Consider the following 27060-nt stretch of genomic DNA (forward strand, 5'->3'; position numbering starts at 1 on the left):
CTGCAGCAGGTTGCCTGAGGCTCCCAGGCAGCATGAGGGCCACACCCAGCCAAGGGCCAGACCTCTCCGAGTCTGCAGAACCAGGCAGGGGTTGACCCACAGGGCTGTCCCGCTCCGCGCTATGTCCCCCAGAGCACTGAGACTCAAGATGGGGCATCCACAAACCCTGCACACCTCCGCTTGGTCAGTCCTAGGCTTCAAAAGGGCGCCCATTTTCCCATCCCTTCATCAGCTCAGCTGCTCTCAAGGCTTTCTACTGTCCACACTCCTCTTAACTTGTGGCATTCTTGCAGCCAGCATCTGGAGGGGAAACCAGGGTTTGTCTAAGGCATCTCTAGTTCAGCCTCCTGCCTGATGCTGTAATAGCAGCAGCGCACGTGCACAATGGACCAGTGCATGAGGAGGCTTCATTCTGCACCTGCTTGTCCTCACTCCTCACTCCTTTCAGCTGAAACGTGATGACGTTCCTCCCGGCAGCGTGTCCGTGTGTGGTTTAAGGGGATGGCATCGTACTCCTCTCTGGCATGTGGCCAGAGAGAACCAGCTGTGAGCAGAATGAGACAGCTGCCACTATGGCCTCAACTGTGCCTCCCCCAAATTCCCATGTTGACGTCCTAACCCCAGGTCCCTCAGAATGGGACTGTACTTGGAGACAGTCTTTAAAGAGGTCATTAAGTTAAAATGAGGTCACCAGGGTAGGCCCTAATTCAGTTTGACTGGTGTCCTTATAAGAAGAGATGAGGACACAGACACACAGGGGAAACCGTGTGAAGACACAGCGAGATGGGGGCCATCTGCAATCCCAGGAGACAGGCCTCTGAAGGAACCAACCCTGCCAACACCCAACCCTGCCAATACCTTGGACTTCTGGCCGCCAGACCATGAGAAAACAGAGTTCTGCAGCATAAGTGCCCAGTGTGCAGTCCCGTGTTACAGCAGCACAGCAGCCACCCTTGGGGAACTGACCTGCGGCTGACAAACGTGTGTTATCGGTGTCTATGGGGCAGGAGTGATGCCAGACGCCTGACCTGCTCTCAGCAGGGACAGTCAGAAGCAGCACCCGTGGCCTGTGGAGCCCATTTTGTCAGACACTTTACCTATTAGTCATGCTTCACCACAAGTAAACCAACCCTGGGAGAGCCCCAGAGCCTCTGAGAGGAAAAGCCAGGGCTCAGACCAGGCGGCCCGGCTGCCCTCCCCAGGCCTTGCATGGGCAGCAGAGGGGAGGCTGGGCCGGGCAAGGGTGATGTGGTGATGGACACATTGTTGGCTAATGTCAGGCCCTTTCTGCCTGATTTGCACCCCTGCATTTTTCATTATCAAAATGAGCCACCTTCTGTGAAGTTGTAGGCCCTGGGAGCTGAGGATCGCTGCCTTAAGAATCCACTCACCTCAATGAAAATAAAATCACTGCTCAGAACGAAGGGAGCGATTTATCCCAGAATGGATCTGTGATTTCTGTTCTTACCGATCCCATTGGACTGCCAAACTCATAACATTTATCTGCCTGAAATCACAGATGTGTATAGAAAGGGAGGTACCAGATTAGGGGCAGTGCCAAACCCAGTGAGCACACCGTAAGAAGATAACAGGCGGAGTGCATCATGGTCTGCTGGGGAGAAGCTCCCTGCATTCCCAGCACCTTCCTGCATGTGCCAGAGGGCAGACGTGTGAGCCTGTGGCCTCCTGCCTCACTCAGCACCTCCTCTGGAAGTGCTTCCTACCCTTTGTCCTCTCCCAGGTGACCCAGCTGGGCCTGGCACAGGGAGGTGTCTGTGTTGGGTGAATGGACACTCTTGCTGTGGTTGCAGTTGCTGTGTATACACACATGCACAAGCACCTGCTTTAAGGTTTGGCTAACCAGAGGCAGGGAGGTTTGGACAAAGCTGGTATCCCAGCGTGACTCACTTTCGGAATGCAAGGGAGAGAATTCAAGCCTCACAGAGAGGAGTGACACCAGCCAGGAACCTCTGAGCTGTGTCCCAGGAGCCCAAGGGACCTTCCTAAGGCTTTGGGGGTCCACAGGATGGGCAGGGGAGGAGGAAGGACTCTGGGCCTCCAGGCCCAGCACTGACCGGAGCAGCAACCCTCTGATGTTTCTGCATCCATTCTCTTTTAAAGAAAGGATTCTGCTGACACAAGCAAAGTCTGATGCCAAGACCTGCTCATCCTAAGTTTCTAGGTCTAGCAGCATAAACACAACAGAAGAATGCGGAGGCAGAAGAGTGTAGGGACCCCCAAATAGTACAATACCTTTGCCCCTTCGTTTTGAAAAAATCCCCACCCCAACAAGGAGAACAAGAACAAGAAAAGAAAGGCTGTGCCTATGACCTTGATCACATCCACAAGGCGGTATCTATGTCCCCAAGCCCCAACACACATCAGCGGGAAGTGGGCAGGGAGATGGCAAATAGCTGAGCAGGGAGGGGGGCCAGGGAAGAGAAACAGGGCAACTAGGGCCCCAACATTCCAGAAGGGTCAGGGATAGGGGGTCCTCAGAGCCTCAGGAGGTGTGGGAGGCAGAGTCTGAAGGAATGTGCAAGAATACAGCCTGTGCCGAGACCATGTGCTCCTCTTACCCTGTTGCCTTTTCTTCCAGGGCACACAGCTGGACTACATTTCCCAGCCTCCCTCGCAGCCAGGTGGCACCATGTGACTACACTCTGGCCAATGGGATGTGGACAGAGTGATGACCACACTTCTGGCCTGGGCCTCCGTAACTCTCAGGGCAGCCCTTGCTCCATGCGCCCTTTCCTGCCCTTTCTTGCTGGACACCTGGAAGCAGAATATCCAGGGGAAGACTTGGAGGCCCCAGAGGGCACAGACCCTAAAGCATTTCTCAACCGGACTTTCTCATCTGAACCACAGCCACAGTCAATGACTGGCATGCCCATTTCCCCAACCAGTCATGTGCCTAAAGACGGTGCATAACTGGTTTCGTTCCAGGTGTGCAGGAGGAAAGTTATTCCCTGCACGCCATGATGCCTTTGCTATGAGTCCTTGATTCCCTCCTGGAATCTGGCTGAGAAAGGCTGTGAGACGAAAGACCCACTAAAAAGAAGAACCTTAAGTCCTTGCGTGACTGCGTGGAATAGAACCTTCATCTCCTGCGGTGACATCCCACTGCCACACATCAGGAGACACCACTTCATCGGGCCAGGCAGAGATTGGCACTTGCTTCTTACAGCAATTAGCCACCCCTGACCAACAGAAAGCCCTGTCCTGCGACTCAGCAGTCAGGTAACCACCCCTACCCCAGCCCCATCTCCCAAGCGGGGCGGGGGAGGAATCTTCTCTGGAAAGACGCTGGACAGGAGAACCACAGGCCCAGAGGAAGGCTGGTGAGGAACCCACAGAAGATGAGTGAGTTGAGGGAAGTCCGCCCTCTCCAGTCTACCTCCCCGCCCTGAGCAAGCGGGTAGCCAGCCGGGATCAGCCCCCCAGCAGGGGACTGAAGGATCTTTCTCCAGGGAAGTGGAAACTTCAGCCTGTCCTTGGGGCCTGGTGCGCGGCTGGGTGCTCGGTGTATTCCAGGCTGTTGGGCCCTCTGAGTGCCGAATCCTGGGCTGAGGCTGAGCGCTGGGATGTCAGTCCCCAGTCACCAGCTCCCTGAGGGGCTTAAGTTATGGTGTAGGTGTGCCCAGGATGGGGCATAAAAAGTGAATAAAGTGGGGCTCCAGAGGAGTCACTCATTCCCGGGGCACTCAGCGACTTGCCTAGAACAATGGCATTTGGAATCACAACTGAATGACAAGGAGGATTTCAAAGGCTGCAAGAGGCCCGGTCCCCGTAGGCCACATCCAGGGGAGGACGCAGTGAAGATTCTAGGAGCTGGGAAAGTGGGCCTCTGCTGGCTAGGTCACTCCTAGCTCCACCTTAGGGACAAGGGACCGAGGCTTTGGTGGAGTGGTGGGCTGTGGACCCAGCAGCTCTGAGTGGAGAGCCCACCTCCTTCCCGTTGTCCTGTAACCTCCCCTGGGCCCTGTCCGTGCCAAGACCGTGCCAAGACCATGAGCAGCTGCAGAGGCCGCCCAGGGTGCTGCCGGCTGGTGTCCAGTGCTCTCCTCACCCTTAGACTTGCTCACCAGGACAGCTTCGCAAGATGGCCTCCCCACTGGAACTTTTTTTTTTTTTTTTTTTTTTTTTGAGACGGAGTCTTGCTCTGTCGCCCAGGCTGGAGTGCAGTGGCCGGATCTCAGCTCACTGCAAGCTCCGCCTCCCGGGTTCACGCCATTCTCCTGCCTCAGCCTCCCGAGTAGCTGGGACTACAGGCGCCCGCCACCTCGCCCAGGTAGTTTTTTGTATTTTTTAGTAGAGACGGAGTTTCACCGGGTTAGCCAGGATGGTCTCGATCTCCTGACCTCATGATCCGCCCGTCTCGGCCTCCCAAAGTGCTGGGATTACAGGCTTGAGCCACCGCGCCCGGCCCCCACTGGAACTTTTATGAAACTGGTAAATGGAGCCCCTGAATGCCAAATGAAGGTGACGGCTGCACACACGCTCCCAGTCACTCACTGGGATGGCCAGCGTGTGCTTATTAACAAGGGCCCAGATGAAACATGTAATCTGAAGGACCTCATTTTAGCTCTCTCCTGGAGGCTGTCGGGCCCGACACAGGCTGCCTCACAAGAAGCGGGGGGCGGGGGCGTGCTGCATGCCGCTGTGACCCGTCTGTCATTCATTAAGCAAAGGAGCCAACCTTATTGGTGCTTGGCTGTCTAGTAAGACGACTGAGAAAAATCTAGCCTTTCTGCAGAGACAGAAAGCCACCACTCACGTTTCCCGGCAGAAACGGCCACCTGGCTCCAGTAATTAGGCAAACCCAGCCTTTATTTCTCAGGAAGTCTTACTTTCATCTCCGAGGAGGATGGTGGGGTAAGGAATGGGGGACCCAGGGGAGGGCAGTGTATTTGAGAGCAGAGCCATCTCCTGCTTGGCTTAAAAAGATTCATATTGAAGCAGTGCTCGGATCAAACTAGTAACAGTTGTCTGAGGGCATCAGAGATGATGTTTTAATTCACGTTGATGGAAACACGGGAGAGGGAGTTAATGCGTCACTCAGAGCCACCTCTCTGGTTCTCAGTTACCCTGTTATTGTTCTTAATCTGCTAAATTGTAAAAAAAAAAAAAAAAAAAAAAAAAAAAGAGGAGGAACAAGGAAAGAAACGTAAACACGTAGCGAGGGAGCCCTGTGAGGAATAGTTAACCCAGAGTCGGTACTGCCTGTACATTAAAGCCTTTTTAGTGGCATAATTCTAGCAGCTGCTCAGTGAGGCTCCTGGGAACCGATGGCTTGACTGTCCTGTTGCTCCCACCTCAGTGCCGGCTGATGGCATTGGTTGGCATCTCATCCCATCGCTCCGAGATGCTTTCATCAGTCAGATCTCCGAAGCTTGCCAGGCCAACCAGACTCTGAGATGCTTTGAGGGAAGGCAATCAGAGAGGTGGGGAACACCAAAAGCTTATGAAAGACCCAGGCTGGCCTGCGTGCCATGGCTCACAGCTGTCATTCCAGCACTTCAGGAGGCCAAGACAGTGGATTGCCAGAGCTCAGGAGTTCAAGACCAGTCTGAGCAACATAGTGAAACCCTGTCTCTACTAAAAATATAAAAAATTAGCTGGGCATGGTGGCATGCACCTGGTAGTCCCAGCTACTCGGGAGGCTGAGGCAGGAGAATTGCTTGAACCCGGAAGGTGGAGGTTGCAGTGAGCCGAGATCGTGCCACTGCACTCCAGCCTGGGCGACAGAGCAAGACTCTGTCTTTAAAAAAAAAAAAAAAAAAAAAAGCAGTCTCAGGAAAAGACTGGAGAGGCGTTCATTGTGAATTTCGAGGAATCAGAGGGCTCAGCCCATTTGAGATGAGAGCTTATTCTGCCTGGGGTGGAACAGGAAGGTGGAAGGCAGAAGGGGCCGGTGGAAGACAAGCAGGTTTGTGCTCTTTCTTATCTAGCATCCAACCCAGTTCTTTCTCTCAGTGACCACTGGACCCACACAGCTCCTGCAGCTAAGCCCTTCTCCTAGGGTTGACTGCATTTTTCAGAGCAGCTCGGGCCTGTGTCCTTCTTTCCTCCAAATAAGCAAGTGAGTCAAGTTGCCTGTAGCCTTAGCTTCCCGGTAGTTCTCCAACAAGGGGCCAGTTCTGCCCCTGGGTGATTGCGGGGAGGCTGTGCCGGCTGCCAGGACCCAGGTGCAGGGAGGAGCCGATGCATCTGGGACCATCCAGGCTGAAGTGTGGCTGGGCCGACACTAGAGGGCGCTGTTGAACAGGCTCCCAGGGTCTGAGCTGAGATCCCGCCCCTCTCAGGTGCTTCCGCGTCTCCCCCTATAAGCTATGGCTGCTTTGTCCACTACGGTCACCACGTGGCTAATGAGCACATAAACGGTCGCCAGTCTGAACTCATATATGTGCCCCTAGTGTAAAATACACGCTGGATTTTGACGACTTCATGTGGGAAAAAAAATGACAAAATATCTCATTAATCCTTTTTCTTTCTTGATTACATGTGAAATGGTAAATGATACCATTTGGGATCTAATGGGTTAAATCAAACAAGTTTCAAATTTCATCTTTTTTACTTTTCAGTGTGGCTATAGAAAAAGTTACAATCACATAGGTATGTGTCTCCTACTATATTTCCCATGGGCAGTGCTGGGTAGAAGCAGCATTCACTGGGTGATACCAGGGACCCTGGATCTGGGGCCACCAAACAGGGACTCTTCAAGCTCATTAGCATCCTGTGGTATCCTTTATTTATTCACTCGTTAGTGCCCTTGAATGAAAGATCATGGTGTTCGTATTTCACAGTTACCTGTGAGTCCCACACGGTTCTCTTCTCAGCAGAGAGAGCTAGCCTGAGAACGCTGGCAGAGGCCAGCTGCAATGAGGACCCCAGGTCTGACCCCAGCTAAGGAGTGAGGCTGGTGGGGAGGGGCTGCAGAAGGAAGAGGTTCCTCTTCTCTTTGGAGCTGGAAGAGCCAAGCCTGCTGAGTCAGCTCTGGGGAAAGAGGAGGTCAGTAACACCTCTAGAGTGACAGTTCCAGGGTGTGCCTGCACCTACACCCAACCCACTGACCTACAGCTCGTTTCTGGAGGCCTTCCTGAAAGCTGTTGCATCACGGTGTTTTGCCCACTGGATGGGCTCCAGGCCAATGATCTGTTGTTGAGAAATCCAACTGAAACCTTCCTGACTTCTTACCCATCCCCAGCCTCTTAAACTCCTCACAATTCCTCAAAGCCTTACAAGAAAAACATAACATACAAGAAGAGAGAGAGAGAGAGACCCAGCAGGGCATAGAAATCCCCTCCCTCCACCCATCCCTCCTTCTTTTCCACCCTCTCAAGGCCGAAATGCCCTAAATTAAGCTGGCGAGAAGGAAGAGGTGGAGAAATGAAAAGGGAATCCCCAAGAGATGTACTTTCCCTTGCAGAAACTGCTACTGTGACAGAAAGAGGAATGTGTGGGTGGCTGTCCCTGCACTCCTTGTGCCTCTGCAGATATGAGTTCACCCGTGTGGCACGCTCGCCTCAGCCACCGAGCCAACCCCTACTCATTCACCAAAGCCTAATGCAAAGGCCACTCCTCAGGCATGCCTTTCCCAGTCCCTACAACTGCTCTTCCCTTTGAATTCCAACAGCATTTTTCTAGTATGAACTCAACTTTGGACACATCACTTATTTGTCTTTTTCCTTCATTAGACTGGGAGCTCCTGGAGGAAGGAGAATCCTTCATTTGTCCCAGTTGGAGAAGCTGCTCAGCGTGTTCCAGCCTCAGGGCCTTCGCACCTGCAGTTCCCTCCACCTGTCTGCTCTTCCTTCCCCTCAATGTCTGCCAGGCTCACTCCCTCCAAGTTCATGACCTTGCTCAACAGTCATGGGGAAACCTCCTCCAAGGCCCCACCTCAAAGAGCATCCACCCTCACCCTCTGGTCCCTCACCCTGACCCCTTTCCCAGCATTTCCTGCCACCTGGCACTATATTTACAAAATCTCTTGACTGTCTGCCTCCTTTTGTTCACCACTGTACCCCCACAGGGCCCAAAACAGGGCTTGGCACACAATTCAGTCAATATGTTTGAATGAATGGTTGTGTATTCCAAGGGCCTAGCATAGTGCCTGAGCAAATGAACAAAGGAATGAATGAGTGGTTCTTTTTCTAGGATCCCTCTTGCTCTAACATTCTGTGACTCTTCCAGTTTTAGGAGTGGCTGGAGGAAGGTCAGCGGTTAGGATGGTCAGGTGCTCTGCTCAGATTTGAAGCTCCAGACGGCACATTCAGACTGGGTATTCTGGAAATCTCCATTTTCTGGCATGGAAACAGCTGCAGCAGAGTAGAGCTTTGGGGGCATGCCAGACTTGGGGGTTCCATTCATCAAACTGGTGCCAAACTCCTTCCCAGGTGAACACATCCCAGTTCTATGGTCCTCAGCCAGGGGGGTGGGGGACAGGATGGGGGACTTCCTGTTACTCTCCAGCAAGATCATTCTCTGGACCCGTGTGGCATCATCACAGAACCAACATCACTCCAGCTTGAGTCTTTGGGGAGGAGCTCTTTGAGCTGCCTCCGCAGCAGAGAAAGGGAGGTGCGTGAAGCAGACATACATGAGCCTCTGGGGAGAGCACGGAGACAGGAAAAGAGAAACGCCCAAGAGAATGCTCCCATTCCATCCAGAACCCTAACTCAGCGGGAAAAGGAAGCTCAAAGGCACGACCAAAATGAAGCCACAGACTTTCTGAAAGCAACCCCCGACCCACGTACGTCTGTCCCTGTGACAGTTCCATGTTTCTACAGCGGTGGAGGGTGCTGGATGCCAGGCGGGGAGCAGAGCCGTGCCAGGGCCAAGCTGGAGCGAGCCCGGTGGGAATCTGGGTGTGGAGTACTGGCCACAGAGCCTGGGACTTCCTCTGCCCCCACCCAGCATCTCGCTTTGAAGAGGTGAATTTGGGGCTTTCAGTGACAGACCCCAGAAACCAGGATGCAGTGGGAGTGGGGTCTCTGAACTGGTTCCCGCACCCACACCTCAGTGGTTCCCGAATCCTGTTCCATGCTGGGTGTAGGCACACATGGATGGATGAGACACAGAGACCCTTCCTGGGGCTCCTTGAAGTGACTCCCCCCACACATGCCCATGAAACAGCAGTGATGGGCATTAAGAGACTTAATGCGGGCCCAGGAGCTCGGGTGCCGGGCACAGAGGTCAGCTGGGATGGGACAGAGCTGAGGGCTGAGCCAGGGCTTGAAGGTTCCAGGAGTTCTCCAGGTGGGACAGACAAAGGAAACAGTGTGTGCCAGGGAATGGGGGCAGCGAGCACTGAGTCCTGTGGCACTCAAGCCCCGCACGACGACGAGTCCCCACACGCCACAAAGGACTCCAGTTTCAGTAATGCTGGAAGGAATGACTGAAGGAATTAGTGCGGAGCATGACTGTAGGAGAACGCACGTTGATGACAACAAGGAGGGGTGAAGGAGAGAAACAGTAGAGGCTCAGCGTGCCCACCTCCCCACTACCCGGCAACGCTCCATAGAACACTGAGAATAATTCTATTACTGTTCAATCACACAATAAAAGCTCAAAAGTTGAAACAACCATGTGAATCGCCCAACTTCCCATTCGCAGGCACTTGGCGCATACCGCAAGCTAACTGCTCTGTGGGAGAAAATGTAAGAGGGCACAGCAGGCTGGAGATCCTGAGGCTTTAGACGCTCCTTCGTCAGTCTCTCTAGATGTGACCCTTCATGTAGTCAGCCAGAGCTGGCGGGGCGCTGCTCCCTGCCCGAGGCCCCCACCCTGGCTTGGCTGTGCTGATGACGCCTGGTGATTTGGTATGCCAGCCCCCAGGCGTCTTGGAGCGCGTACTTCCTGGCTCTTTGTGCCAGCTGCAGAATGACTCAAGCACTGACCCATGCCTGGGTGGGAAGATCCACATGTCAGATGGCAGAATCCCGTCTGCAAATTCCACCCTGATGTTCCGGGCCAGGAGGCGAGCAACAGCTGTTCCCCAGGGAACCACGTCTCACCCTAGCAGGGGCAAAACTGAGACTATGGGGCCAAGTCTGCTGTCGAGTGCCTCAGCCTGCCCTGCCAGCAGCCCGCACGCAGCACCCCCTGGAGGGGCCGTGGAGGGACAGGCAGCTCTTCCAGGGTCCCGGAGCCACGTCCTGGAGTCAGGCCAGGCTGGGCTAGAGTTGCCAGTGTCAATGCTCCAGACCCAGCCTGTTTGCTCCTCTGTAAAATGGCACCAGAATGCCAGCTTTGGGGGCCTGCAGCCAGGATGGGGGTGTATATATGAGGGGTGCTGCTGGAAGCAGCCCGCAGACCCAGGGGCCCTGCTGGGGGCTCTGCCCAGCTTGCCTTGTCTCCAGCCATAGGGTCCTGGCTGTCTCAACTTCTCTGGGCCTCATTTTCCTTGACTGTAAAATGGGAATAAGGGTCCCTGCCTGCAGGTTCTACTGAGTAGCTGTGAGGATAAAGGGAAACGGAGTCTATAAAAAGGAGTGCCAGTTGGAAAGCACCAGTCAGGTGCCTGGGGTATTGGCGCAGCTTTACAAGAAAGACGGCAACCTTGGGAGCCGATTCCTGACACTGAGCACAGCCTGGCGGGAGGAGGGGCTGCGGCCTGGGCACGGTGGAATCTCTGCACTGCCTGGCAGGCCCTTCTCGCTCGGCATACCCCAAGCAGCGGCATTAAAACCTGGTCCCGAGACCCAGGCGGGCAGAGAGCCTGGGATCATAGTGGCCCAGACACATCCAGCTGGGGTAGGGTGAGCGAAATTCCAACTCCTGTTCTTCAAAGAGAAAATAAAGAAAAAGGACAGAAGAAGCCCAGCATGCCACAGCAGGGCAGAGCCCACTCGGTCCAAGATGCAAGAACAGCCCAGCCCTGGGACAGCAAAGGGGCCCAGGATCTGGGGGATGCTCAGTGCCTGCTGGGCGTGGGAGTGAGGCGGGGGCTGCCTCAGGGCACGAGGTCCCTTCTCTCATCTCCGGGGAGGTCTGTGGCTGCTGACTGCTTTGGGTCTGTTTAACAGGGAACACAGCATCCTGCTGACCAGCATAGGCCGGGCTTTCTGCAGGATTTGGCAGACAATGTAGGAGATAGTCCCAGACTTACCCGGAGCACGGGGGCTGATACGTAAGCTCTGCGGGGCTGGGAAAACACTCACCCAGCAGACAGGGTGAGGGGCATTCCAGGAGGAATCCACAGTGTGCTGGGAGGCAAAAGGGCATGGCTGGAGAAGGGCTCGGGGGGACATAGCTGGGGAGGAGGCCAGAGTCTGGCTGAGGTGGGAGCTCGTTCCAGTCCCAGACTTCATCCTGGGGTGCTTTCAAAGTATGCAGGTGTCAATGACACGCAGGTCCAAACTTTTGGGGAGACAACCACCAGCAAAAAAAAGTTGTCCCTGCTACAAACCTCTGGGCTGGTACCTCTCCATGTACCTTCATGGGTAATAAATGGACAAATGATAGAGAACATTATGGAGCAATAAAGAACAAACAGAATATGGAACAAATGGGTAGATTAACAAATGCAGAGTGTGGGGAGGAGAGGCAGCCAGGAGAAGGAAGAGAAAAATACCATCAAAACCTAGGAATTCAGACCAATTACTTGAATGGTAGTTCAAATTTGTAAAGTCCGAATCAAAAAAATACCTGAAAAATTGCCTCTGAATTCTTGATCAGGTAAGGACTGGAAAGAGTGGGCGTTTGAAATGAACGGGTAAGAACTCTTTGTTGGCCGGACTTGGTGGCTCATGTCTGTAATCCCAGCACTTTGGGAGGCTAAGGTGTACGGATCACCTGAGGTCAGGAGTTCAAGACCAGCCTGGCCAACATGGTGAAACTCCGTCACTACTAAAAATACAAAAATTAGCTGGGCATGATGGTGGGCACCTGTAATCCCAGCTACTCGGGAGGCTGAGGCAGGAGACTCACTTGAACCCGGGAGGCGGAGGTTGCAGCGAGACAAGATCACGCCACTGCACTCCAGCCTGGGTGACAGAGCAAGACTCCGTCACACACACACACACAAATAACTCTTTGTTATGAGGGCATCATTTTCAACTGCAGAACGGAGCTGGAGGCCTGGGTGGTGGCGGCTAAGTCACACACCCTGACGGCTCTCTTTCCTCATCAGGGTCCAATATGCAGTTGGACAGTGTGGCCCCTGAGGTATGAGCTAGCTCTAAAAAACATCCTCGAGAAAAAAATTTAAAAATAAAGAAAAACACATAAATAGAAAACTTCTTTGAGTCCCTCCCCAGAGGAGGCTTCCAGAGCACCTGAGGAGCTGCTCACTGAGCCAGGACTGGTGTCCCTCTCCCTGGACATTGTTCAGCAGACCCAGCTGCCTCACTCCTGTCTTAGTAGATGGTAAAAAGCTACATTTCTGCCAGGTCCCTGCTTGAGAAATGACTAAACTCTCAGTTCATGAGCCCCAAAGGAACTATTTCCAAATGTTGAATTCATGTGTCCCAAATGAATGGGGTTTGACCACATTGTAAGGTATCTTGGGTGGAAACCATTTGTAAGAAATACCATTGTAAATGTTAGACTGAAGAGGTGTTTGTGAGACACGTGTCCTCCCTGGGGTTTTGCACAGTCTGCATGGCTCTGTCTGCAGGGCAAGGTCCACCCTCTGCCTTGCTGCCCACAGCTGAGCTCAAAGTGGGAGGGCTCCCAGGTGCCTGCCTGGTGTCCACACCAGCACACCCGTCAAAAACTTTTTCTTTAATTCTCTCTTAAATTTGGAAGGGAACCTCCAGTGAATCGTCACATTTATTATTTGATTCATGTTTAATACCTCTGGGAAGCAATAAAAACAGTAAGTCATTCTTAATAAAATGGCATCAGCCCGGCTGAAACACTAGGCACAGGAAAGGTGATGTTCCAGCTGCCCTCGGTGGCCCCAGCAGCTACAGTCTGGAGTTAACTGTTGGCAAGTGACTTATCCATGATCACCCAGGCATCTGACTCATAGACACTGTGTTTATAATCAGGAGTGGGGGCAGCTCATAAAAGCCACTCTTTGCTGTCTTTAGTCTTTAAATCACAGCACCAGAGGCCACAGATTCTGCAGGGAGAGTTGTGGCAATGCACTCACCCATACACACGAAGTGTAATCAACACGCACTCACGGAACACCTCTTAGGTTCAGGCCACAGTGCTAAGCACTGGGGAGACACCGAAGGGTAAAACGCCCTCAGAGCGCTTCCAGTCTGGTTGGGAAGGCAAGACAGGAACTCCTCCTTTCCTTCTCCTACCAAGGTTCAGTTCCTGGCCGGGCGCAGTGGCTCATGCCTGTAATCCCAGCACTTTGGGGGGCAGAGGTGGACGGATCACCTGAGGTCAGGAGTTCAAGACCAGCCTGGCCAAGATGGTGAAACCCCGTCTCTACTCAAAATACAAAAATTAGCCAGGCGTGGTCGTGGATGCCTATAATCCCAGCTACTCGGGAGGCTGAGGCAAAGAATCGCTTGAACGCGGGAGGTGGAAGGTTGCAGTGAGCCGAGATTGCGCCAGTGCACTCCAGCCTGCGTGACAGAGCGAGACTGTCTCAAACAACAACAACAACAACAACAACAACAACAACAATAACAACAAAGGTTCAGTTCCTACTCTGAGCCTGGCGCTGGGCTTGGGTGCTGGATGGCAGAGGGAGGCAGCATTCCAACATGGACCAGCAGCCTCAAGCCTCCAGCTTCCCGGCTGGGTCCCAGTTCTCTCCTGACCCTTTCCCAAGGACAGAGAGCTGGGTTCCATTTACCCAGGGTGTGGCTAGGAATAATCCCATAACCAATTATTAGCACAGCGCCTGGAACACAGGAAGTACACAGTAATTGTTTGACAAGAGGCAGGAAGGAAGTCAAAGAGGGAGGGAGAGAGAAGGTCCGGCTGATCTAGGGGCTCCTTCCAAACAACCTCCAAATCCTCTGCAGATCCGGCCTCGGAACAGTGGATCTTCAGCCCCCGGGGCACTGTCTGTGCATCCTCCGACAGCCCCATTAGACACATTCTAACCCAGATAGTCTCTAGCCTCAGCAAAAGAGCCAGTTTCCCAGAGACCCTCTGGGGGCCGAGGAACATCCAAAAGAACAGATATTTGCTAAACATCGTCTATGATCCCAGTGATTACTTCTAAGCTAAAAATTTGCACATGGGGTCTGAGAAGTCCAAGAATATTCTAGGGGGTAACTGAGAGAAAATGTGTAATCTGGGCTGTCCCAGAAACACCAGGTCCTGTGCCTGGGGTGGTGCTGGATGCCTCGGGAAGGGGAGAAAAGATCACTGTGGACTCCACCTAGAGAGGCCAGTGACTGGGTGGGGAGGAGCCTGGCTGGCTCGGACCCGGCCTGGAGACCCGGGGCCAACAGGCAGCAAGGTCAGGGGAGCGTCCTTGTGCAGCCTCGGCTCTGGCTGCCCATGTGGCTGAGCAGACTAGCGGGCAGGTCAGCCGCCCTTCCTTCCACCTCCGCCTGGCATCTCCCAACCAGATGGGGAGCCTAGGCTGATCTTGCTCCTGTGGGATCTGGATGCAGCCCCTCACACAGAGCCTGACATGGAGCAAATGCTCTGGGGACGCTGACGGCCAGGATTCCCCCACTAGGCACCTGGTGGTCCTGCCGAAGGGCCAGGACAATGTCCCCAGCCCTCCACTGATTCCAGGGCAGATGAGAATGCTAAGTTGTGCCTGCCCACAATGTGTGTGTCTGTGTGTATGTGTGTGTGTGTGTACGTGTGTGCAGGCACGTGTCTGCCCACAATGCTTGTCAGACAGGATCTGCTCTCCATGGCTGAGGGCTGGAGGGGACGACCACAGGAAGTGATACTGCCAAGTCATCCCAAGTCACCCTAAATATAACACTCAACGTACAACACAGGAGGACTGTCCCTTCCCCGCTGCCTTGCCTCATGACCAGTGTCCGCCTAGGAGGGCACTTCCAGAAAAGCCGCTCAGATGGCTCTCTGAGACGCCCGCCTGGGATCCACAGCCTGGCCAGCACCGGAGGGGAGGCAAGCCTGGGGTTCTGCTCTTCTGGCCCCAAATCTCCATGGCCCTGTTCATCTAACTTCTTCCAGAAGAACTGTTGGCTACACAAATCACTATGAGCAACAATGGTCTCTTAAGCCTGGGAGGAGGCGTCCTTATTTAAGGGACACAGAGGGCCGCCGTATGGTGGGACTCTGGCTGCGCTGAGATGCTGCTCACACCGGTCTTCCTCAGTGGTCGGGGTTGCCAGCGTCCTGCCCCTCAGGTGTGACCCACCAGGACCTGGCTGAGCTGCCTGCTCACCCCCTCCTTGCCACAGGTATACATCTGCCACAGGCCCTTTGCACCAGCTGCTCCTTAGCTAGAAGCACGCCCGTCCCTGGCCTCCTGCAGGCCTTTGGTCAGCTCCCATCTCAGGAAGGCCTTCCCCAAGCACTCTGTCCAAAACCGACACTCATTCTTTATCCCCTTTCCAGCTTGACCCTTTCTCTCATTTCTGTTTTATTGAGTTCACTGTCTGTCTCCCTTTGAGTGGAGCTCAAAGTCCTTGGGGCCAGGTTTACTCTGGCCCATTCTCCATCAGAAGCCCAGAGCCTGGAAGCTTGTCTGGCACAGGGAACATGCTCCATGAACCCACCTCAAGGGAAGGAATGCGTGAGTGTCTGGGGGCGTGGAGAGGGAGGCTGGTAGGGGAGGCTGAGACTCGAGCCTTAGTATGCATGTGCTGCTTCTCCACTGCCCAGGGAGAGGTCTGCTGTACACGACCGAGGACCGGGGCAGAGAGAAGCGGAAGGCCCTTCCACTGCCCACCACCTGACCCACAATATCCACGGCCAATGGTGTGAATGTGCTGGAAAGTGCCTTCTGACCCCAGAGTCCTTCAACTCGTGGTGGTGGCGGTGCAGAGATATTATTTGCTGTGCATGCACTGAAATGCCCCAGGGGTCTGGGGATGGGAATGGACACCTGGGACCACCTCCTCCACCCCCTTCTGATCCCTTCGCCTGCTCCCGCTTCTTGACACGGGTATCAGCCTCAACACGACCTGCCGGGCCAGGCGCCTCCCCTGTGCAGCTGTGCTGACAGTGGCCTCGGGCCAGGACACTTGTATGCAGGTGACATCCAGGTAGCACGGACCCAGATGTTCCCCCACTTTCCAGCTCCAGTAAGGCTGGTGGCTGGAGAATGAATGGGTGGAAGCGGCCCCTTCACATGCGGTTGTGTCTATTTTCTTCTGAGAAAAATACTTTTTTCTCAGCTAACCACTGGCTAACCGGCACCCTGAGGCTGAGGCCCCAGCCTGGAAGTCTCCTCTCAACCCAGCAGCCACTCTGGCAAGGAGAAGGCGGAAGGAGAATCCCCTCCCTCAGGAAGAGGAAGGCAGGAAAACCCACCCCACACATGGGATGCAGATCTGAGGGCAGGGCAGGGACGGGCAGAGGGTGGGGAGCTCACTTGGTCCTGGAAACACCACGTGAGTGCATTGGTGCCCAGTGGGAAAGCAGCCATGCCCGGGCTCTGCCCTGGGCCCTGGACCCTGGGCCCTGGGCCTGACCGACTGAGGGACTCACATCTACCAGTGCCACAGATGGAACCCGCCACTGGCACCTGCCCTCCACCCCTCACACAGCCCAGAACCCCCTCACGACAACTGAAATTAAGATAGTGACGCTTTAACAGGTTTCGGGTCCAAATTTTAGCCTGGCTGAGCATTCAAAGGTGGTTCCTTCTGAGTGGGAAAATGAAAATTATAAAGAGCATCTCCCGCATCTAGGGCCAAGAAAATTCCAGACTTTTGGAAAGCGACTTTGTATGAGGACTTGGAGGACTTCAGTCTTTATACAGGACCCTGCCAAACTCACCAGATGCAAGTCGGTGATGAGGGCTCTCATGGGCTGGGCATGGCCAGATGGGGCTCTGTCCCCAAACGTCCCTCCCCCAGGTGTCCCCCCGGGAGCCTATGACAGCTGACCCTTGCCACATCCATGGCCCCAACTGATGCTCGCAGTACGTGGGAGCAGGTGGGGCAGGGTGTCGAGTGACAAGAGTCACCATAATAGTCATAAGACCATGACAGGGAGGAGGGAGAGAGAGGAGGAGCTGTGGGCAGCCAGGTTCTGCCAGACCAGATACCATGGGGACACTTCACTCCAGGTCTGATCTTGCATTGACCCTGGAGAGGGCATTTTTATCAACCTTCCTATGCACGAGATTGGAAGGGGCTGTGAAGAGGCACAGCGAGAATCACACACTCTCCAGCATCGCACACCTGGTTCGTCGCTTGCAAACAAAACCAAACCCTCAACGCCGGAGAGCAGCCCCACAGCACGGCTGGCGGGCTCTCCAGACCTGCGGGCAGCCCCGGGACACGGTCGGTCAGGACTTCCTGTCTTCGGAGCTGGCAGGACGACCAGGGTCATGACACCCAGACACTATGACAGCGCCCTACTTTGCCCTCATCCACACGTCCTTCTCAAAGTTCTGGGCCCCTCATTCCCCCCACAAATCCCCAAACAGAAGCACCGAAGCTCACGCGATTTGCCCAGAAAGACCTGGCCAGTTTAGGGCGAGAGCCGAGATGGCTGTGGGGCCTCGGGGCGTGGGGGTGGTTCTCTGCATCTCTGAGCCGCAGTTTCCTGACCTGTCTTAGGGGTGCTAGGTGGGCTGCCCCCCATGCTCAGTCTTCCCTGCTCTTTCTGCTGAGCTGGGTCCAGTCCCCACACATGGGCAGGACCCCATGGCACAGCAGGAGTCACCCACTTCCATCCTCAGTCCTCGCCCGCCCCGGACCAGTCGGCCTCCGGGAGTGACTTACCAGAGACCAGGAGGAGTCCGAGAGGGAGTGGGTCAGAACCTCTGGGGAGTGTGTCCTGACTGGGCCGCTAGACCATGCCCCTGGAAGAGAAGAGCGACAGGTCACATGGGCTGTGATGACCCGGCCCGGAGCCCGTGCCCCTCCCTCTGGTTGCTTCTGTGGTGCCTGCTGGGGGATCACAGCTTTTGCAAGTGCCATGCTAAATACAGAAACCCCTGGCTCCCGGCCTCCGCCAGCCGCCGTGGGCAGGGGCACATGCTCAAGGCCACTGTACCCCAGCGGGAGAGAAGCCTACGACAACACTGACAGAAGCCCCAAGGTGAGATGCTGGCCAACCTTCGAGTGAGGTCGCCAGTTACTACAAAACTGGCATGGAAACTAAGCATGGCTGGGACCTCTGTGGTCTACAAACTCATTCGAATCCCAACAGCATTGTCACTTGGGGCCATCACAGATGCACAGCCTCCGTCCTCACCCAGCACTCTGTACCCTGCACCCAGGGCCGTTACGAGGGTTCAGTGGAATCATGCACACCCAGGCCTGGCACCCACTGCTGTGCCCTGCCCTCTTCAGGATCCCTCTAGCCTCCACGGTTTCTTGACTGGCATATCTAGGTTGGCCCCTCATCACCCAACCTCCTCTTTGAGGCCCATATTGCCCCCAGCATGCCTCCTAGGCCCGGCGCAGGGCACACACTAGGTGCTCAGGAAAAGGTGAGGATGCGTCACCTGACATTCAGCCAGAAGCTCACAAAACCACCCAGAGACTGAGAAGGAAAATTTGCACTGCCAGTGTCCAGGTGCCCAGCCTCTCCCACCCTCAACCCTCACCGCCAGCTCTGGCACAAGCGTTCCAAGCACTCTTCATGTAGCATGAACTCAGGACGGGCCCACCTCCCTCTTCTCTGCCTGCTCCCCAGGCACGGATTGGTGACCCTCCTCTGTGAACCTGCAGCCTCTGGTACCTATGTGTATTAACAGTGTGGAGGCCGACGGCTCCATACAACCAGGCTCCTTGCTAAAGGCTGTCCATGCATTTGCCAACAGCTCCATACAACCAGGCTCCTTGCTAAAGGCTGTCCATGCATTTGCCGACAGCTCCATACAACCAGGCTCCTTGCTAAAGGCTGTCTATGCATTTGTACTCATTATCCAATGTAATCCACACAGCAGCACTGGGAGATGGGGAAAAATGGAGGCTTATAGGAGCTAATTACCTGCAAGATCATGTGTCTTCTAAGGGGCAGAGCCAGGATGGAATCCCGACAGTCGCTTCACCTGACAGCCCATTTCTCTTCCGTATCTACCGCACACTCCCTAATTACTTTCTCCCAATACAAGGTTCTCTCCCTCATAGCAATGATCCCGCTTTACAAACACCCACTAGACCAAGTGGCTTGTTCACCCTAGAACACCCAGCCTCAGCACAGTGCTGCGTGCCAGCGGGGCTCCCCTCACTCCTGCGTAATGGGGGCGCGGCACCTCTCCCCTCCTTCTACCTCCCACCAACCCACCCCACTGACTGTGAGCCCCACAAGGTCAGGAAATCGTCCGTTTCATGTCTGTGCATGCAGAGCCTGGACGCAGCAGGTGCTCAATAAATAATGGTTGACAAATGAATGCCCCCAAGATGCATCACATGTGATTGGAAATAGGGTGTATCTTGCTTAGAGTTAAATTTCTACCATTTCCCAAACATAGAATTTTGTAGGCCAATTATGGAATGTAAACTCACTGCTAGAATTCAAGACCTGACAAAGTCATGCATCTTCCCACCAGAAATTCTCACTGCAAGGTCACTATGCTTTTAAGATAGTTGTGTGTGTGTGTACATGTGTGTGTGTGTTTTAAAGATAGATTTTAGGCTGGACTCCATGGTTCACGCCTGTAATCCCAGCACTCTGGGAAGCTGAGGCAGATGGATTGCTTGACTCCAGGAGTTCGAGACCACCCTGGGCAACATCACGAAATGCCATCTCTACTAAAAATACAAAAAATTAGCGCATGTGGTGGTGCACGCCTGTAGTCCCAGCTACATGGGAGGCTGAGGTTGGAAGATCACCTGGGCCTGGAAGGCAGAGGTTGCAGTGAGCCGAGATCATACCACTGCACTCCAGCCTGGGTGACAGAGTGAAATGTTGTCTCAAAAACATAAAATAAAATAAAAGATTTTAATTTTTTGGTCTTCCCAAAATATTGAGCAGAAAGTTCCCATATACCCTTTGCACCACTCGCGGCCACAGCCTTTTCCACAATCCACATCCCCTGCCAGAGTGAGTCATTTTTTGCAACTGAGGGACCTGCATTGACCATCATCACCTCCTAGGTCCACAGCTCACGTTAGGGTTCACTCTTGGTGTGGGCCACTCCGTGGGCTTTGACAAACGTGTACCAATGCGTACCCACCACTACAGTATCACATAGCGCGGGCTCACTGCCCTAAAGCTCCTCTGTGCTCTCCGCCTTGCCCCGTATTTTCCCATGGCGTTTTCAAATCGATGATCTCAGCCAATTTATCCAGCAGCTCCGTGCGCTCTGCTCTGACACTCAGAGAAATCAAGACCTGAACAGGGTCAAGGGCTCTCCATGAGGAGAAATCCAGTAATGGAGCCAGCGGCAGAATGTACCAGTTCCTCATTGCATCATCCTCCTCCGACCGGCCGCGGCAAAGAGCTCATTTTCAACCGTTTATGGAGAAAGAAAGACTCCAGGACACCAGCCTAGGTCACACTCGGCTAAGTGGGGGGTGGGGTACCCAAAACACAAATCCCCAAACCCATGCTCTGTTCTTTTCAGCTGCTCTGGTTAATTAAAAGGTTTTTTTTTTCCGTTTATTTGTTTTTCGGGACACAGGGTTGTCACCCAGGCTGGAGGGCACAATCAAAGCTCACTGCAGCCTCAACCTCCCAGGCTCAAGCAATCCTCCAGCCTCAGCCTCCCAAGTAACTGGGACTACAGGTGCACCCCAATCTATTTTTTTTTTTTTTTTCATTTTTAGTAGAGATGAAATCTTACTACATTTTCCAGGCTGGTCTCAAATTCCTGGGCTCAAGCCATCTGCCTGCCTTGGCCTCCCTAAGTACTGGGATTACAGGTGTGAGCCACCATGCCCGGCCTAACGGGGACTTTTAAGAGGCCATGCAATGCAGTGAGTAAGCACCCTCCTGGGGAAGGAGGGGCCTCTGCATGCCCCCGGCTGGAGCAGGTGAGCGCAAATCTGCCCGCACGCTCAGCAAGCACACCCAGTCACCACACTGAGGTCCTTCACTATCTGGCTGCAAAGTCCCCACTGTCTCCAGCCTCCTGGGGGCGGCCCTGCCTGGCCAGCACTCTCAGTGACCGGCTCCACAGAGGTATCTTCCCTCTGTCCCACTGACAGCCAGGCCAGCTGATGGGGAAATGCTGGATGGTGGGAGGGTGGAGAAGAAGTGCTAGTTCCAGGTTGGCCTGTGCCTTGGGCACATCCTGTGACCTCTGCCATTTCCAATTTCCCCATCTGCCACAAAGTGGGTGGGTTGGACTCCGCAGAGGAGGCCCAGCCAGCTCTGACACCAGGCTTCCTAGCAGGAGGGGGGGTCTGCTATTCCAGAGACCTCGAAGGCACTGGCTCCCAGGCTGCTTGGGAACACTCCATTAACTCGAATTGCAAATTTCCTCCTGGCTCTATCTCTAAGCCACAGGGGCTCCCTGGCCACCAGCTTCCCAGTGACAGATAGAGATTACAGTCATTGCTCGAGACAGAATCAAGTAGCAGAAGTCATTATGCAGAAATAATTATGTTGAGTTATGTCTGGTTGCTCCCGATTTCCGTCTAGTGATTGTCTTACAAATTGCCATGCCTCTTCCTCTAGAAAAGCAAAATGCAGAGGCCTGGGTGATTCATACAGACCTGCTGGGCACAGATCTACTGCTCCAAATTCCTGCCAGCTGGGGTGCGGCACCCTAGGGTAGGGTGCTCTGTGCTGCCCTTTGGCTGAGCGCTTGGGAGAGAGGTTAGAAGATGAAAGCCCCGAGGGGACATCCGAACTCCCCAACTGGGAGTCAGAGCCCTTTACACACACTTTTCCTGGGGCCCTTCCGACCCCACCTCCCCCAGCCCTTTGTTCATGTCAGGCCTTAGGCCCCTCTCAGAGTCTCTGGAGAAAGGCTGGGAGGCGGCAAGGCCAGGGGCTGCATGGCTGGACTGTCTGGAATCAAAACCTGAATGAATTATTTCCTATTTCCTAGCAGTGTGACCTTGACCTGTTATCTCACCTCTCCCTGCATCCACTTCCCCATCTGTAAAATGGAGATGACAATAGTACTACCTAGCTCATCAAGTTTTTGTAAAGACTAAATGAGCTAATGCACAACAAAAGCTTGCTACATAGAAATAACTCAATAAATGTCAACTGTGACTGAAAGAGCAGGGAGAGGCCTGCAAAATCTAAGCCAAGTAGAAAGACATGAACTACCAGAACCGTCTCAAGAAAGAGACAATTTGAAATACTTAGAACAAGTGAAGAGATTGAATTAGTAATCAAAACACTATCTACAAAGAAAAGCCCTGGCCAAATAACTTCACTACTGAATTCTACGAACAGTTAAGGAATACCAATTCTTGGCCAGGTGTGGTGGCTCACACCTGCAACCCCAGCCCTAAGGGAGGCCAAGGTGGGAGGATCGCTTGAGCCCAGCACTGTGAGACCAGCTTGGGCAACATAGTGAGACCTCATCGCTACTAACTAAATAAATAAAGTAGGCATGGTGGTGCATGTGTGTAGTCCCAGCTACTCAGGAGGCTGAGGCAGAAGGATCACTTGAGCCCAGGAGTTCAAGGCTGCAGTGAGCTATGGTCATGCCACTGCACTCCCGCCCGAGGGATAGATTGAGACCATATCTTAAGAAACAACAACAAAACCCCAAAAATATAATGAAAGACGCCAGACACAAAAGGACAAATGTGGTATGATTCCATCTATATAAAATGTCCAGGACAGAGACAGAAAGTAGATTCGTAGTTTCTTGGGGCTGGCGGAAGAGGGGATGGGGAAAGAGGGGTTAGCCGGTAAAGGGCACAGATTTCCCTGTGGAGTGATGAAAGCACTCTGAAGTTGACTGTGGTGATAGCTGCACATACATGAGAATATACTAAAAATCACTAAATTTATACTTTACATTGTATACTTTAAATGGGTAAATGGTAGGGTGTGTGAATTACATTTCCACAAAGCTGATTTTTTAAAAAATAAATACATAAAAAGGAATCTAAGTCAATATCCTCCTACTCCTCTATGCCAGCAGACAGGAGAGCAAAGAGCAGAGTCACAAGAGCGAGGGGACAGCGTGTAGAGCTTTCAGGTCTTGCAAGCCAGGGGACATAACAGGTCTTAGTGCTTGTCACCCCTTACAGAGACGAAGGGATGGACAGGTACCAACTCAGCTGACCACAAACCCCCCTGGCAGCCTCAAATCCAGGACTGGGCCCCAAGGAAGGTGCTGAAGCTGAGCTATAAAACTGCCTTGGAGAACTCCCCAGCAGGCACTGCAAACCCAGGCCGAGTGCCCACCATGTGTGCTGGGTACAGGGACAGGGTCCCCATCTTTGAGAAGGCCGTGGCCCACTGGGGTTCACGCAGATGAGTGCTGGGCATCGAGTAGGCAGTCACACATAAGCTCTTAAGATCTCTCTGCCTTCAAGAAGGTGATCCAGTCCACTGAAGGTGGTGCCGGACCCCAGGCCCTCAGGAATATTCATGTTCTGTAAGGAGTTTCCACTGGAGGAACTCTCAGCTCAACTCCAGAAACAGCCCAGGCTGCCACCCTGGGCATTACAGTCACAGTGTAAGCAGGTTATGGTTCCGGGGCCATTTCTGGGGTCAGTCCCTCCCTCTTGGCCCAGTCCTGGAGCGGGGCGGGGGGGAGGTTCGGCGCCCATTTCCCTCGCTGGCTGGTCTTTGGGAAAAGGTGCTGGAAAAGCTTCTTCCTCCCAGTACCCAACCTCTTGCCCAGGCGCAGGCTTCACGTGCTCACTGGGACCTGCAGAGAATCGGAAATGGCCTCTCCTGCTTGCTCACAGCAGGCAAATGTGTGCTCAAGAGATGACAAATTATTTTAATATATTCTGAAATCCAACATAATTACAAAGCAAAGTCCCTTAGGGAGAAAAAATTATAATGGGGTCTGAAGTCAAAGATGGATGGTTTGGGATTATGACTATTTCAGAGGTGACTGTGGTTTTCAGATGACTAGTTCCACTGTGGCCCCCAGGTGATAAGCACAGTTGCTCCGAGAATGCTGTCACACAGACTTTTGCACAGTGACCTCTCTTCATAGAGGCATTTTCTTCCATTGTTCAATTCAAGAAACTGAGTTACAGAGGAGCCTACGTGTCCTGCAGAGACCACCAGGGTGGGCTGTGGTCTGAGACCAGACACAGAGCACAGGGTGGAAGCCAAGACGTCCACATGAGACCATCCAGGTTGCAAGCTTCACGCAGGTGAAGGTCTGGAAAGAGCTCCCAACACCTGAGCCACGAGTGGTCATGACTAGTGCCCACCACCAAACCCCTGGTTCCTGGGGCACCGGGCACCGGCTGGCAGGGATCCCTGACTTCCAGAGAATGTGCAATGTCTTACTGTAGGCTCCTGCTGCCACTCCCACTACCAGGGCATTTGAGCTTTTGTCATGTAATAAAAGGAATCTACTGTCTATGACCACTTTGAAACACTGGCATATTTACGAAAGGTGTCCACACATGTGCCCCGTGAAGCAGCAGTTCCCCTCCTTCATGTATGTCCAACAGAAAGAAGGACACGTGTCCACCAAAAGCATGTGCAGGAACACTCAGAGCTGCATAACTTGTCCCAGCCCCACCCTGGAAACTATCCAAGCATCCATGCACATTCCATGGGCAAAGAAACTGGAGTATAGTCACCACAGAGCCCCATAAAGCAATGAGAATGAACCTCAATGCCCCACACAACAGATGCATCTCACAACCTCAGGGTTAAGTGAAGAAGCCAGACACAAATGCTTACTTACATACTGTGTCTTCATCCAGGCCGCTGTAACAAATTACCATAGACTGGGTGGCTTCGATGACAGACATTTACCTCTTACAGTTCTGGGGGCTGGAAGTCCAAGATCAAGGTGCCAGCACAGTCGGGTTCTGGGGAGGGCGCTCTTCCTGGTATACAGATGGCTCCTGATCATGCAGAGCAGGTGAGCCCCAAAATGGGACTTAGCCCAGGAGGGTTCTTGGCTTCACCCAGGAAATAATTCAAGGGTGAGCTGGTGGTGTTAGCAACTTTTACTGAAGCAGCCGTGGACAGCGGCAGCAGAGGGGCTGTTCCCTGCGGGGCAGGGCTACCCCACAGGCAGTGTGCCCAGAGCAGCAGCTTGGAGGCAGCACTGCAGATTTATTCCCACTTTTAATTACATGCAAATTAGGGGATGGATTATGCAGAAATTTCTAGGAAAAGGGTGGTAATTTCCAGGTCATCAGATGATTGCCATAGAAAGGAGCAGTAACTTCCGAGTATTGCCATGGCAGTGGCAAACTGACATGGCACACTGGTGGGCACCTCTTAGGGAAGGCTGTTGCTACCCTGGCCCTGTTTTAGCTGGTCTGCAATTTGGTCCGGTGTCTGAGTCCTGCCTCTGGAGTCGAGTCCCACCTCCTACCTCACCTTCTCGTTATATACTTGCCTGGTAGACAGCAGAGGCAGGTCTGGCTCACGTCCTCTTTCTATAAGGGCACTAATGACCGAATTACCTCCCAAAGGTAATTTGGGAGGTAAGAACATCCTACTTGGAGTGAGGGTCTCAGCACAGTAATCTGGGGGCACACACACAGCGGGTCCACAGTACACACCAAGATGCTGCAGCAACCTGGACTCCTAAACACCGATGAGGTACTCACAGCTGCTGCTGGTGACAAAGACAGGGCTTCCCAGTAACAGACGAGGTCAGCGGGGAGTGGGGCTTGGGAACTGGGGATGGAGTTTATATTTTATTTTAAGCACAATTGTTGTTGGAGACCTTTGAAAACCAGACAGTGCTACAAAAGTACCAGGCAGCAGGACAGAAATCGGAGGAGTCCCTGGACCTGGGGGCCGTAGAGGCAGAAGGGAGACCGTGAGACCTACAGTCCTCTCCCAGAGATGGGGGTGGGGTGGGGGCAGGTCGCCTCTAAACATGCCGTGTTGTCTTGAGACTGAAACTTGTTTGTTCACTCATGACCTTCCATAAGCATGAAGGAAAATAAAACAGCTCGATGCTCACTAACAGAATTCTGGAACCTCCCGAGCCCAGCCACTGCCACCCTCACCATGGCTCCCAGACGCCACTGACCTTCTTCTCAGGCAGTGTCAGAGCTGCTGAGGCACCTCCTGTTCTGGAAGGAGGAAGATAAAACAAATCTTTGCCAACATCAGGAACAGTGAGGCAGTCATAGGGGAAATGCCGATGGCCCCAGGGAGGTGGGAAGAATAAATCCACTCCCAATCCAGCCTTTTCTATTTGGGGAGCCTCCTGCCCTCAGACACACCGACTGCCTGCTCTCTCTCAGCCAGACAACGAGCCTCTGACCTACGCAGGAGACCTTAGAACCCTAGGCCAGAAGCCTCCGATTGTCCTCTGGGGGCCGAGGGTCCCATGGGGGTCCTGCGAGTGCAGGGAAGAGAAAAGCATCCAGGCCTCCCTCTACCCCTGCATGGCCATTCACCTGCCAAACACATAGACCTCCACCTGTGATTTCACTGGCAAGAAAAATGGTCAACTGCAAAGAAGGAGAAAAGAAAGAAAGAAAAAAAAAAACATCCATCTTCCCCAACCCTTCCATTGTGTGGTTGAGCAAACAGGCCCTGAGAAGCATGGTCTTACTTACGCTCCCAGGGCCAGGCATGGCCAGCTACCACTCCAGGTGCTGTCATTTGCTGGGCAGAGATGCACAGATTCAGGCATCGGAAGAAGTGTCCCTTGCAGGTGTTCAGACCACAAGTCACCTTTCAGCTGTTGGTCAGTGTCACATGAGTCGGGGCCCAAGCCTCTCGGAGTACCACTGTTAAACTTTCTAAAGTTGTGTTCATAATGATACCAGAAGAGCAAGATGAATGACTGACAGGAACATAGTTTGGAACCAGGGTCAGTATCGCCTGCTTACCAGCATGGGGCCACACTGTCCCTGGTGAGGTTGTCTCTATGCCCACCTAGATGGCTCAGAAACAGCAGGTACCCAGAGCACCAGGAATGCTGTGGGGGTGACAGGGTGGGGGATA

The 27060-nt window shown here is 53.5% G+C and overlaps 1 protein-coding gene across 5 annotated transcripts in view; it reads right to left on the reverse strand.

Moving 5' to 3' along the window:
- The window catches only part of HPCAL1 (hippocalcin like 1), a 123561-nt gene that overhangs the window by 11430 nt on the left and 85071 nt on the right, over window positions 1-27060 (reverse strand). For 4 of the 5 annotated variants that reach the window (XM_045369801.3, XM_045369800.3, XM_045369802.2 and 1 more), the window contains exon 2: window positions 17802-17881. The exons of the other annotated variant lie outside the window; for it this stretch is intronic. The gene's annotated coding sequence lies outside the window, so the exon portion shown is untranslated. The remainder of the gene's footprint in view (window positions 1-17801; window positions 17882-27060) is intronic. 5 annotated transcript variants of the gene reach the window in all.

The sequence above is a fragment of the Macaca fascicularis genome, chromosome 13 (genome assembly GCF_037993035.2).
Source record: "Macaca fascicularis isolate 582-1 chromosome 13, T2T-MFA8v1.1".
Classification (NCBI taxonomy): domain Eukaryota; kingdom Metazoa; phylum Chordata; class Mammalia; order Primates; family Cercopithecidae; genus Macaca; species Macaca fascicularis.